Raw genomic sequence first — 11086 nt, 5'->3', positions numbered from 1 at the left:
TTATAAGTTTATTATATTTATATGTTGAGTAGATTTATATCCGCTCAATTTTTTCATTTTTAGAAAACTGGATTGATGGTGTGTAGCGTTATTGGAGCGTTAGTTTTTGTTCCAACAATGTATAGTCTTGTCGTAGTCGGTGCAATTATAGTAAGTAGAAGTTTATAGATTTCGATATAAAAAGATAATATATACTATAGTTATCAATAGAAAATTTGTACTTATCATAAATGTCAGCTTAAAGGCTAGTGATACATATATAAACTCAGTTACATAAAGAAAAAAGTACAATCACAAATATACGAAACTCCGAGGAAAATTCAAAACAGAAAGTCCTTAATCAAATGACAAACTCACAAGCTCAAACAAATAGGTAACAATTGTCATATTCCTGATATGGTACATGTACAGGCATTCTTTTATGTAAAAAATGGTGGATTAAACCCGATTTTATAGCTAGCTTAGCCACTCACTTGTAGTCAGTCACACAAAATTCCATTATATTGATATGGATGCCTTGGTTTAAGTTATATCACATGTTTCCGTATTGGCTTCCTAAATGTTTCCGTGAAAATATACACGATAAAGATTCTTGAAAAGATACAAATGTAACACAAAAATCGATATCTACAACTTACATTTGTTTTATTATCGCATAACAGATACATTGTGTACTGCTAGCCTGTATTTGTATACTGAGCAGATATTGCTTTAAAGCTCCACCAACTGCCGCACTGCTTTTGTTTATTGCTGTTGACGAGTGTTGAATGAACTTTTGAAACTTCAGATTGCGTATTGCAGTCGCATTCCGATGACCTGTTGACTGATCCGCTACCCACTTTCTGCTCAAAGATAAACATGAACAGCAGAATTAAATCTGATTTTCTACGGCGCCATTTTCACAAGTTCAAAACGTAAATGCGTGTATGTGTAACACACAAAAATAACCATCCAACAATGTCAATAACAATTGAATGTCACAGTCAGTTCGAACTTCTGAAGCGTAGGACAAATTATACACTTTTTTTCGTAAATCGGACAATGTCATGTTATTTTTTCTTAACTTTTGGAATAAGTTGCTATGTTATAATAAATTAATATGAATTTTGAGCAATGTATAATGATTAACCATGCGAGATTATTTTCGGCATACCGCTCATCAGCTGAATGTGTAATGTTCTATAATATTACTTCGCTCAAAGGTAACACAAACAACAACTCTTTTATATTTAAAATTGAAAATAAATGCAATACATGTGATTTTAAATGATTTAAAATCCCATCATGACTAATAAAACAAACATAAATTTAAAACTACAAATGTAGAACAACAATCAGTACACGTCAAAAGTATAACAGACCATTATAATTTTATAATAGTTTGAATTGTCCCTAAAATAAATATTGAGTGAAATATTTTTTACATAACTGTATCGAATAACCTGTATAAAAATTGTATTTTAAAATGAGGCGTGCGTAGAAATCGGTATGGATGTGAGACCCTTTAAATAATTAATTTGAATTATCTGTCAATTGAAAACAATCCCTCAGAAATAGTCGTTTGTCATGCTATATATATATTGGCCTTGAATTGTTTTAGTTTTAAATAACCACATTTTTTTTCTTGAAATATGTATTTTCAATTTGCTCAATTGCTTAACATTAATCTTACACAATCTTGCAGCAAAAAAGGCACGATTCAAATTCTGTAGTTTTGACAGCCTTGATGAGTGCGTTCTGCTTTGCTGAATTGGTATTGGCAATCATTTCTGTATCATTCTGCTGTTGCTGCTCAGCGTGGGATACATCAAGTCAGCAGGTTAGCACCTATTGAGTAAGATCTTTATCCTTGTCATACTCTCCAGTTTGAACAGTTGTCTTTATAAATATATAAATATCATGTATTGGGAGAAATTATGACGCTTTTGTGTGTAATTTTGTGGTGGCACAGCACATATTTACAATGTAGACTAACACATACGGTTAAAAAATAACGATTTATGTATTTGATGTATTTAGAGTTAACATTCTGAGTTAGTCTAACTATAACAGCATTTAATGAAACAACATGCAAAAGGTGTCATCATGTCTGCAAAAGAATATTTTTTATTGTCGTTATTACGAAGTATGTTTGATTTTAATATATAAGGATCGTAAATATGAAATCTCTCTCGTGGGAAGTTAGCCTGAAAATAACAGATACAACGATACTCTCTTAGAAATGTTAGAGATAGTGTGTCTGTAAAACAGACAATCGTTTGTTATGAGGTTATTAAATTTTTCAAAACTTACAAGTATCTATGGATTGTTTTTTTACGCATTGTATATGTAGTAATTAAGACGGTATATTCTAGTCTATTCTACATTTGAAGGTACAAGGGTTCTTCTTAATGTATTGTGATATTTTCATTCTCGTAACGTCATATAGATCCTAAAAGTTGCCATATCCCTTGCCTTCAGTATTTTATCATTTTGAATGCTCCTTATAAAAGTAAATATAAAGGGCTTCTTCACGTAAACAACTAATGCATAATATCAATACAATGTATTTACAGTTTTATTTATATGTATCTTTAGGGAGTTGTTATCATGAAAGGCACACAACTTGGACTGATTACTAACCGTTCACTTCTTAAGACAACTGATCAAACTGTCTTGTCAACTGTTGGACGAACAGCTAATCCTATAGCGCAGAATCCAATAGCACCATAGTATCAAGTAATGCATACAACTCAACTTACAGTACAACAAAGTTTTGTTGTTGATGGTACACAACCAGAAACAATCAATCCACATGTGTTTGATACCAGTCCAGAAGCATACTATGAATTAGAATATATTGAACTGAATTGATTGGATTGTTAAATAAATGAAAATTGTAAATATTCCCAAAGAAATGATTAAGATAGGGAACCTTTTGCAGCCTCCAAGAGTAGAAAATTAATTTCTCAAAGAAATGTTCTTTAATGATTGAATATCAAATTTTCCTATGCTTACTTTCTTTATTCATATTTCCAGCGTGCATCAACATATTTTTATTAAAGGGAGCCGTTAGAGATATGACATCTAATATTATATTCATTGTATTTTCGACTTAAAAGTGCATTTTATTTGAAATTGTAATTCAACAATTTTGTCTGGATTGTATTTGAAAATCACTATTTAATGAATAAGAAATGATGCTTCAAAAGTACGTACATGTGATGTTGACTAAAATATTAAAATTCGAATAGTTTTCGCACTTTTATTTATTCTTCTTCCTTTGGTTTGTAGTGAAGATATGTCTAAATAGTAATCATGCCATATCTGCTTATTCTTATATCAAAAACGGCTTTATTATACAGAATAATGCAATTAACTTAAAATTAGTGTATCAATTTCAAAATTAAGGATTCGTCAAAACTTGACCAGAGATCACAATTATTTCGCAGTACATTTCTTTTAGACAATAAATCTAAAAAAAATCCAACCTACGCTTTTTGAATCATATTTTTACAGTGTGTTGTACTACTTTTTGGTTTTGGTAAACTTATAATAATTTTATGTTAAGGGGTCTTGAAATCTTTTGACAGCGTCCGAGATGCTCATTTACATACCTTTTGTAGCTGGACCAAATCACAACTTTACTTCAAAAAAATAAGATGAGGATTTAGATTTTGATAAGAAAAAAAAAAAGGTGGAGGGTCAGCAAGCCATCATTTGCAGTGATACTTGGAAACAGTTTATTCAATTAACATACATGAAGCTCTACAATGAGGACTGGGAAGTATAAGTAGGCAGACAACAAAACAATATTTTAAAATTAAATCAATTAATTAAATTCCACCAAACTAAATACGTTTGACACTTCAGCACTGATAAAAACTATGCTGTATACTTATAAAAATGAAGAGTATAATAAATTACAAATACGGTGTCAAAATATCTCTTGTGATCTTTATATAAAAACAAATTTAATCTGTAATATTGTGATATTGATTATAAATGGATTATTTAATGCTCAATGTCGTAAGATGCAGTTGTTTACAAAACATTTAGTGTTGCGTCATATAACTGCTCTGGTTGAATAGATACAGATACACATACACACACATAAATATATATACAACTCGTCTAAACATCAACACAACAATGTTAGATCTGTAAATTTGCTTTCGCAAACTTTTTTTTCTTCCCTCGCTGGAATTCGAACCCATGCTACTGAGATATCGTGACACCAAATCGCCTGCACTGTAGTCGTCCCGCTAAACCACACGACCACCTCGGCTTCACAATAATAAAGCTTTCGGTGGTCGTGTGTTACCTTTCCTCATCAGTTTTAATCTAGCGTCGTACTACAGTACATGATATATAAGGCATGGAGATGTTATTGTTACAGATCAGGTCAATTATCTATAGTGAAGGATCCTACAAATTAATGCAAGATACAGTCACAGAAAATAATGATATTTATCATGTTTATAAGTACGTCTGAGTCAGTGACAACTCTACAACAGATTTATCAATCGAATCACCAGCAACGATGGTGATACATGGCTGTGTACATTAGGTATATACAACTCGTCTAAAAATCAACACAACAATGTTAGATTTGTAAATTTGCTTTGGCAGATTTTTTGTTCTTCCATCGCCGGGATTCGAACTAATGCTTCTGAGATATCGTGACACCAAATCGCCTGCACTGTAGTCGTCCCGCTAGACCACACGACCACATCGGCTTCACAATAATACAGCTTTCGGTGGTCGTGTGTTACCTTTCCTCGTCAGTTTTAATCTAGCGTCGTACTACAGTACATGATATATAAGGCATGGAGATGTTATTGTTACAGATGACTGATTTCAAGTTTGTGATGTCTTGGTTAAGGTGGCACTGTAGTATTTGCATTCGAGAATATAGATTGCTCTTTTGTGTACCCTACCTAAGTCAATGCATCTGAACAGTGTGATTGGACAAAAAAAAACTGAACACACTTTCCCAAACTACGGGATTAATCAGGTGCAGAAAAATGTGAAATAATTTAACAAACAGATGAAAATGAATTTTTGGGATTTTTTTTAAATTGTGTATTCACTGCATAATACAAGACCCAAACGCACTAGTGGCCTTAGGTTTAAAAAAAATAGCAATAAAAGTAAACGGCCATGATACACATTCAAATTCATTTCTGAATAATAAAATGAAAGAACTTCAGTTAACTGTGAATGTAGATTTTTTTCAGTGTTAGAAAGTTGTGAAAATTCGAAAAAGGCTATTATTATCCCTTATGGGCCAGGAAATACTACCGTGACACCTAAAACGTTACATAAAAAGTTAAGAAAAGTGTGATAAATCGTGGGTGTACCAAACGAACTTATTAAATATGAATTTGATCAAAAGATGAGTGTTATTCGTGAATCATTAATATTGGTATCTTTTAATAGTGAGAGGTCGAAGCGTAAACTGGAACCATCTTATATCGTCTAAAGTGTTTAATTGTTTTGCACCCTATTTGGATTGACCAGTATATTTAAGAGATGTCGTTTTACTTTTTATTTATTTTCTGATATAAAAAAGAATGAAACATTTTTTTCTATAAGAAATTAAGGAATAATAGTAAACAGGCGCCTCATATATATTTCTTACTAAGTACACACTCATTTTACATGTGATAAGCAAGCGAGCAGTTCAATTAATGTCAAATTGTCTGACGTCGACCAATAAATTGTCATCAGGTTTAGGAATTTGTTTAATGTATATTATTGTAATTCGCCTTTTCAGAATCTAAAGGACTATGGGTAATCATGGTAATCTCATTGTTCGTACACCAAAATGAAAATAACGTAACGTCATTGGCTCAATTTCCATTGTTTAGAACGTTTTAAACCAATCGCGACGTTTTGGTGTACGCTTTTGAAAATATTACCCAGAATGCATTAGATTCTGAAACGGTGAATTATCTATCACTTGTATGTATAGGTGGCACTGTAGTATTTCCTCGCCCATAAGGGATAATGATAGCCTTTTTAGAATTTCTAACACTGCGAAAATTCTACATTCACAGTTAACTGAAGTACTTTTATTTTACTATTCAGAAATTAATTTGTATGTGTATCATGACCGTTTACTGTTTTTGCTATTTTTAAAAACCTAAGGCCACTAGTGCATTTAGGTCTTTTATCGCGCAGTGAATACAAAATTTAAAAAAAATCCCAAAAATTCGTTTTCATCTGTATGTAAATTTATTTCATAATTTTTACACCTGATTCATCCCTCAGTTTGGGAAAGTATGTTCAGTTGATACTGTATTTTTAGTCCAATCACACTGTTCAGATACATTGACCTAAGTAGGGTACACAAAAGAGCAACCTAAATTATGGAATGAAAATACTACCGTGACACAATATACCACTCCTTTAGCCCCCCACAAAAAAAAAAAAAAATATCTTCAATTTTTGACCCCCCATTTTAAAGAAAAAAACCTTTTTACATCCAAAATAAAAATTTTACCAACATTTTTGTGTGATTTTTAACTTCAAAATTAAGAAGAAAAAAAACACACTTTGTATTTATACCCCCCATAAAAAAAATAAAAAATTTTTTTTGTAAAGAGCACACCAAAACCTTAATCCTGGGTTTTTTTTTTATAAAACTCATTTTTTCCCCTAAGGGGAGTAGTATAGTACTTGAACGACTCCAGCACCCCCCTCCAAAAAAAAAAAAATTTGACCCCCAAAAAATTACCCTCATTTCAAGTAAAAGAGCCCTAAATTTTCATAAAAAAAAAAGCAAAAAAAAAAAAAAAAAAAAAACACCCCAAAAAACACCAAATTTTCTTACTCCCAAAAAAATCCGGGATAACAGGCAGAGAAAAAATTCTGTGGGATTTAAGAGAAAAAAAATCCCCAGTGCGCCCCAACCTGGTTTTTTAATTAATTTTATCAATATAGTCTAGTAATAAAACGGATCAATACTACTACAACTTAAATTGCTTTTTACATTTGTGAAGTGCTATAGACAAAATCGATCATTGGAAATATTTACATGGTTGTCAAGAGTATGTTTACATGTTGCCTAGACAATGTTGTCATCACATGTAAACATATAGCAGACTGGTGCGGTCTTTCGTTTCAAATTAACAGTGGTGAGACATTAATTTTACCTTCAAATCAGTGTGAACGTGAAGCAGATATGGAATCAGAACAACAATGGACTGTTACCCAAAAACAATTGATTAATGATTATAGAATTTACTATCACAATATGGGATTGTTGGTTAACGAAATTGATTCAAATGGACCAACCGGAAAGATGCCGAAGCTTCCTAAAAAACCTAAACAACGGCTTAGTGACGTTTATGGAAAAGTGAATAAGGAAAAAATGACCCCCCTAGAACTGCACAAATATCTAACAGACAACATTGCTGATATTAACCGCACAATTTCTAGAGAAACATTCTGCGACGTTTATTTGCATTTTGACAATGAGAGTGAGACGATCATTGTGGAAAAATTAAATAAAGGGATACGAAATTTAAAACGGCAGGATGCTCAAACACTTTTAATTCATATTAATTTTGGACAGTTTTTAAATCTTACCAAAGCCTGGCTGGAAAATGAAAGGAAAGAAGGAAGAATTCAACAATCTTGGTCTGCATGGTTAAAAGAGAAGACAGGGTATTCCGATGACCACGCGAGGAAGCTACGTGCTCTCGCAAAGGTTCTTCACGGATACCCTAATTTTTTAAATGTGGGATTACCTCTAAATTTCATTTTGAGAAAACTAAAAGAAATTGAAATCATGCTACAAATTCCAGATTTCAATGCATTCTGGAGAGTACCTGTGGTTCTACCAACCACCAATACTCTTCAATCATCGCAAGACGATACACTTACACTGACTGCTTCCGAGTGACTTTTTTAAATGCTATATTTAGAAACTTAGAACTTTCTCAATCTGTAATTGTGTTTTTAATATAGTATATGTGATATTGATTTTCTTATTCCATATAAGGAGTAATTATACATGATCAGTGGCTGGGACAACTTTGTATATATTCCGTATAAGGAATGACTATTTCTCAATGCTATATTTAGAAACGGTTATGCATAACCGGGTAACTTTTAGTGGATGTGACAGTTCTAACTTTGAACAGTGATATTATGTTTATAGTGTTTGATTTGTATGTATTCATTGCACTTTTGTTTTCAAATTAAAATTTTGAAACTGATTATTGTTTTGGTAATAAATTAACCGTAAGTAAAGGAGGAGCGAAAAACCAAAGGGACGTTATATCTCATAAGTAAAAAGTAAATCGACAAAGCCATGGCTAAAAAAGAAACAGACAAACAGACAAACAACAGAACACAAAATACAACACAGAAAAAAACCTAAAGACTGAGAAACACGAACCCCACCAAAAACCGGGGTGATCTCAGGTGCTCTGGAAGGGTAAGCGGACCCTGCTCCACATGTGGCACCTTTCATTTAGAAAGATCTAAAACTTAGTCATCATTAATTCTTGTTCATAGAAAGCACCTGTTATTTCTTCGCCTTTTAAATCAATTATTTTATAAGTAAAAGGAATTGTATTTAAAACTTTTTCAATTACAAATATTTCTTTAGTCCAACGAGTAGTATAACCCTTTTCAAATTTACCCTTCTTTTTTGTTATTCTTACTCTAGTACCTGCTTTAAATTTAGGTTTTTTAATTTTCTCTTCCTTTTCTGGATATAAATTTTTATACACTGTTAATTCATTTTTTAATTTACTTGCTTGAACAGGTGTCATTTTAATTGAAGAATGTACTGTATTATTATAATTTTTAACTAATTTATCTAATATATCATAATATTTTAAAGTTTCATTAGCAGTAAAGTATTTATACATATGTTGTTTCATTGTTCCTATCCATCGTTCCACTACACTGGATTTTTCTTCATTCTCAGTTGAATATAACTTTATGTTATTATCTTTTAACAATTCTTTTACTTGTCGATTATAAAATTCGGATCCTTTATCTGACCAAATATATATTGGTTTTCTTTCTTTAAATAATGTTTTAAATGCTTCACTCACTGCTACTCCTGTTTTATTTTTCAATGGAATCAACCAACCATATTTACTAAAAACATCTATAACTGCTAATAAATATTTATAGTGTTTATTTTGTTTTGAATATTGTTGTATATCTATCAAATCAACTGCCCATGTTTGATCTATTGAATTAACATAAACACGTCTTTTAGGAAAAGATTTTATAACTCTATGATGTAGTTCATCTGCTAATTTATTTGTTAGATTTGTTTTAGACATTTTTAAGTAACTAAAATGTTTTCTTAAAAAATGGAGGCAAAAAAGGATAAAATTTTATCCAAGCGAGGAGATTCATATAAACTTGTTTTGACAAAAGAATATAAACATAAAGCAAGTATTTATGTATTTAATTATAAAATTAGTCTAAAGGATGAAAAACAAGAAACATTTACAAATGCTTTTGAACACATGGTAGACTATTCCATAAAAGATTACCCTAATGGAAGAATTAAAATAGTACCTATTCATGAAATCATAATTACTAAACATAAAAGCTGGCCTATAAGAACATATAATACAGTTAAAAAGTTATTCATGGATCAAATGGAAAGATTATTAAATAGTGCTGAAGAATTAAATTTAGAAGAAGTTATTTTTGAAGTTACTGTTATCCCTAATAGAAAAGGAAAAGGTAAAGCTTTAAAAATATTAGATGTCACAAATAAAAGAAGTATTATCCAAATAAAAAATGATGATACAATATGTTTATCAAGGGCAATTGTAACTTCTTTAGCTTCAAATAAGTTATTAAAAGATTTTACAGATTCTCAATTAAAACATATCAATGAAGGTAGACCATTACAAAAAAGAGTTGCTGAAGATTTACATGAACAATCAGGAGTAGAAATAAAAGAAGAAGGTAATAATTTAGATGATTTAAAAGCTTTTGAAAATTATCTTAATATTAGGATAATTGTTTTTACATCAAATAGTACAGAATATATTGCATATAATGGTAATGAAGAATATAATGAACAAATATATTTATATTATCATGATGAACACTTTGACACTATAACAAATATAACAGGATTTTTAGCTAAACGTAGGTTTTGTAAAGTATGTTTAATTGGTTATACTGAACAACATACATGCAAAGATAACACAGTAACAACTATCAGAAAACAACATATTTGTGATAAATGTAACAAAACATATACAGGCAAAAATCACAAATGTGGTGAAAAAATATGTTTAATATGTTATGAAAAATACACGGAAAGTAATGAAGAACACTTATGTTATATGAAACCATCAGTACCAAAACAAGTAAAAAATAATAAATATGTATATTTTGATTTTGAAGCAAATCAAGAAACAGGAATACATATAATGAATTTTTGTATAGCTTACGATTTAGAAAATATTTATTGTTTTAAAAATAACTATGTAAAAGTATTTAAATGTGATTTCAATATTGATAATTTAAACTTGTTAGAATTAGACATAGATGATTGTTTTAGTGATGTAGAAAAATTTAAATATGAAACCCCTATAGGAAATTCTGTAATAGACAACTTTTGTAAATATTTCATAAGAGACAAATTTAAAGACTACACTTTTATTTCACATTATGGAAAAGGTTATGATATGCAACCGATTTTAGGATGGATAATAAAAAATAAAATTGAACATAGTATTATTTCTTCAGGATTAAAATTAACATTTATAGTTATTAAAGGAATAAATTTAAGATTCATAGATTCTATAAATTTTACATTATGTGGATTAGCTGCTTTCCCAAAAACATTTGGATTTGTGGGTAACAAAGGTTATTTTCCACATTATTTTAATACAACAGAGAATCAAAAATATAAGGGAATTTATCCTGATAAAGAATATTTTGGTTATAATACTATGACAATTAAAAATAAAGAATTATTTGATGAATGGTATAATAAAGTTAAAGAAAAAGAATTTAAATTCAATAAAGAAATATTTTATTATTGTCTATTGGATGTTTTAATTCTTGCCAAAGGTTGTACCTTATATAGAAAATTATTTTTAAATAT

The 11086-nt window shown here is 30.2% G+C and overlaps 1 long non-coding RNA gene across 1 annotated transcript; it reads left to right on the top strand.

The window, feature by feature from the left end:
- The first annotated feature begins 1681 nt into the window (after positions 1 to 1681).
- Positions 1682 to 2930, top strand: LOC139522479 (uncharacterized). The gene is made up of 2 exons (XR_011664441.1): positions 1682 to 1819; positions 2578 to 2930. It is a non-coding gene; the product is annotated as an uncharacterized lncRNA (long non-coding RNA).
- The last annotated feature ends 8156 nt before the right edge of the window (positions 2931 to 11086 follow it).

Source organism: Mytilus edulis, chromosome 5, assembly GCF_963676685.1.
Source record: "Mytilus edulis chromosome 5, xbMytEdul2.2, whole genome shotgun sequence".
NCBI classification, from domain to species: domain Eukaryota; kingdom Metazoa; phylum Mollusca; class Bivalvia; order Mytilida; family Mytilidae; genus Mytilus; species Mytilus edulis.
Note: the sequence above shows the minus strand (reverse complement) of the source record. Positions and strands in the feature narration are given on the sequence as shown.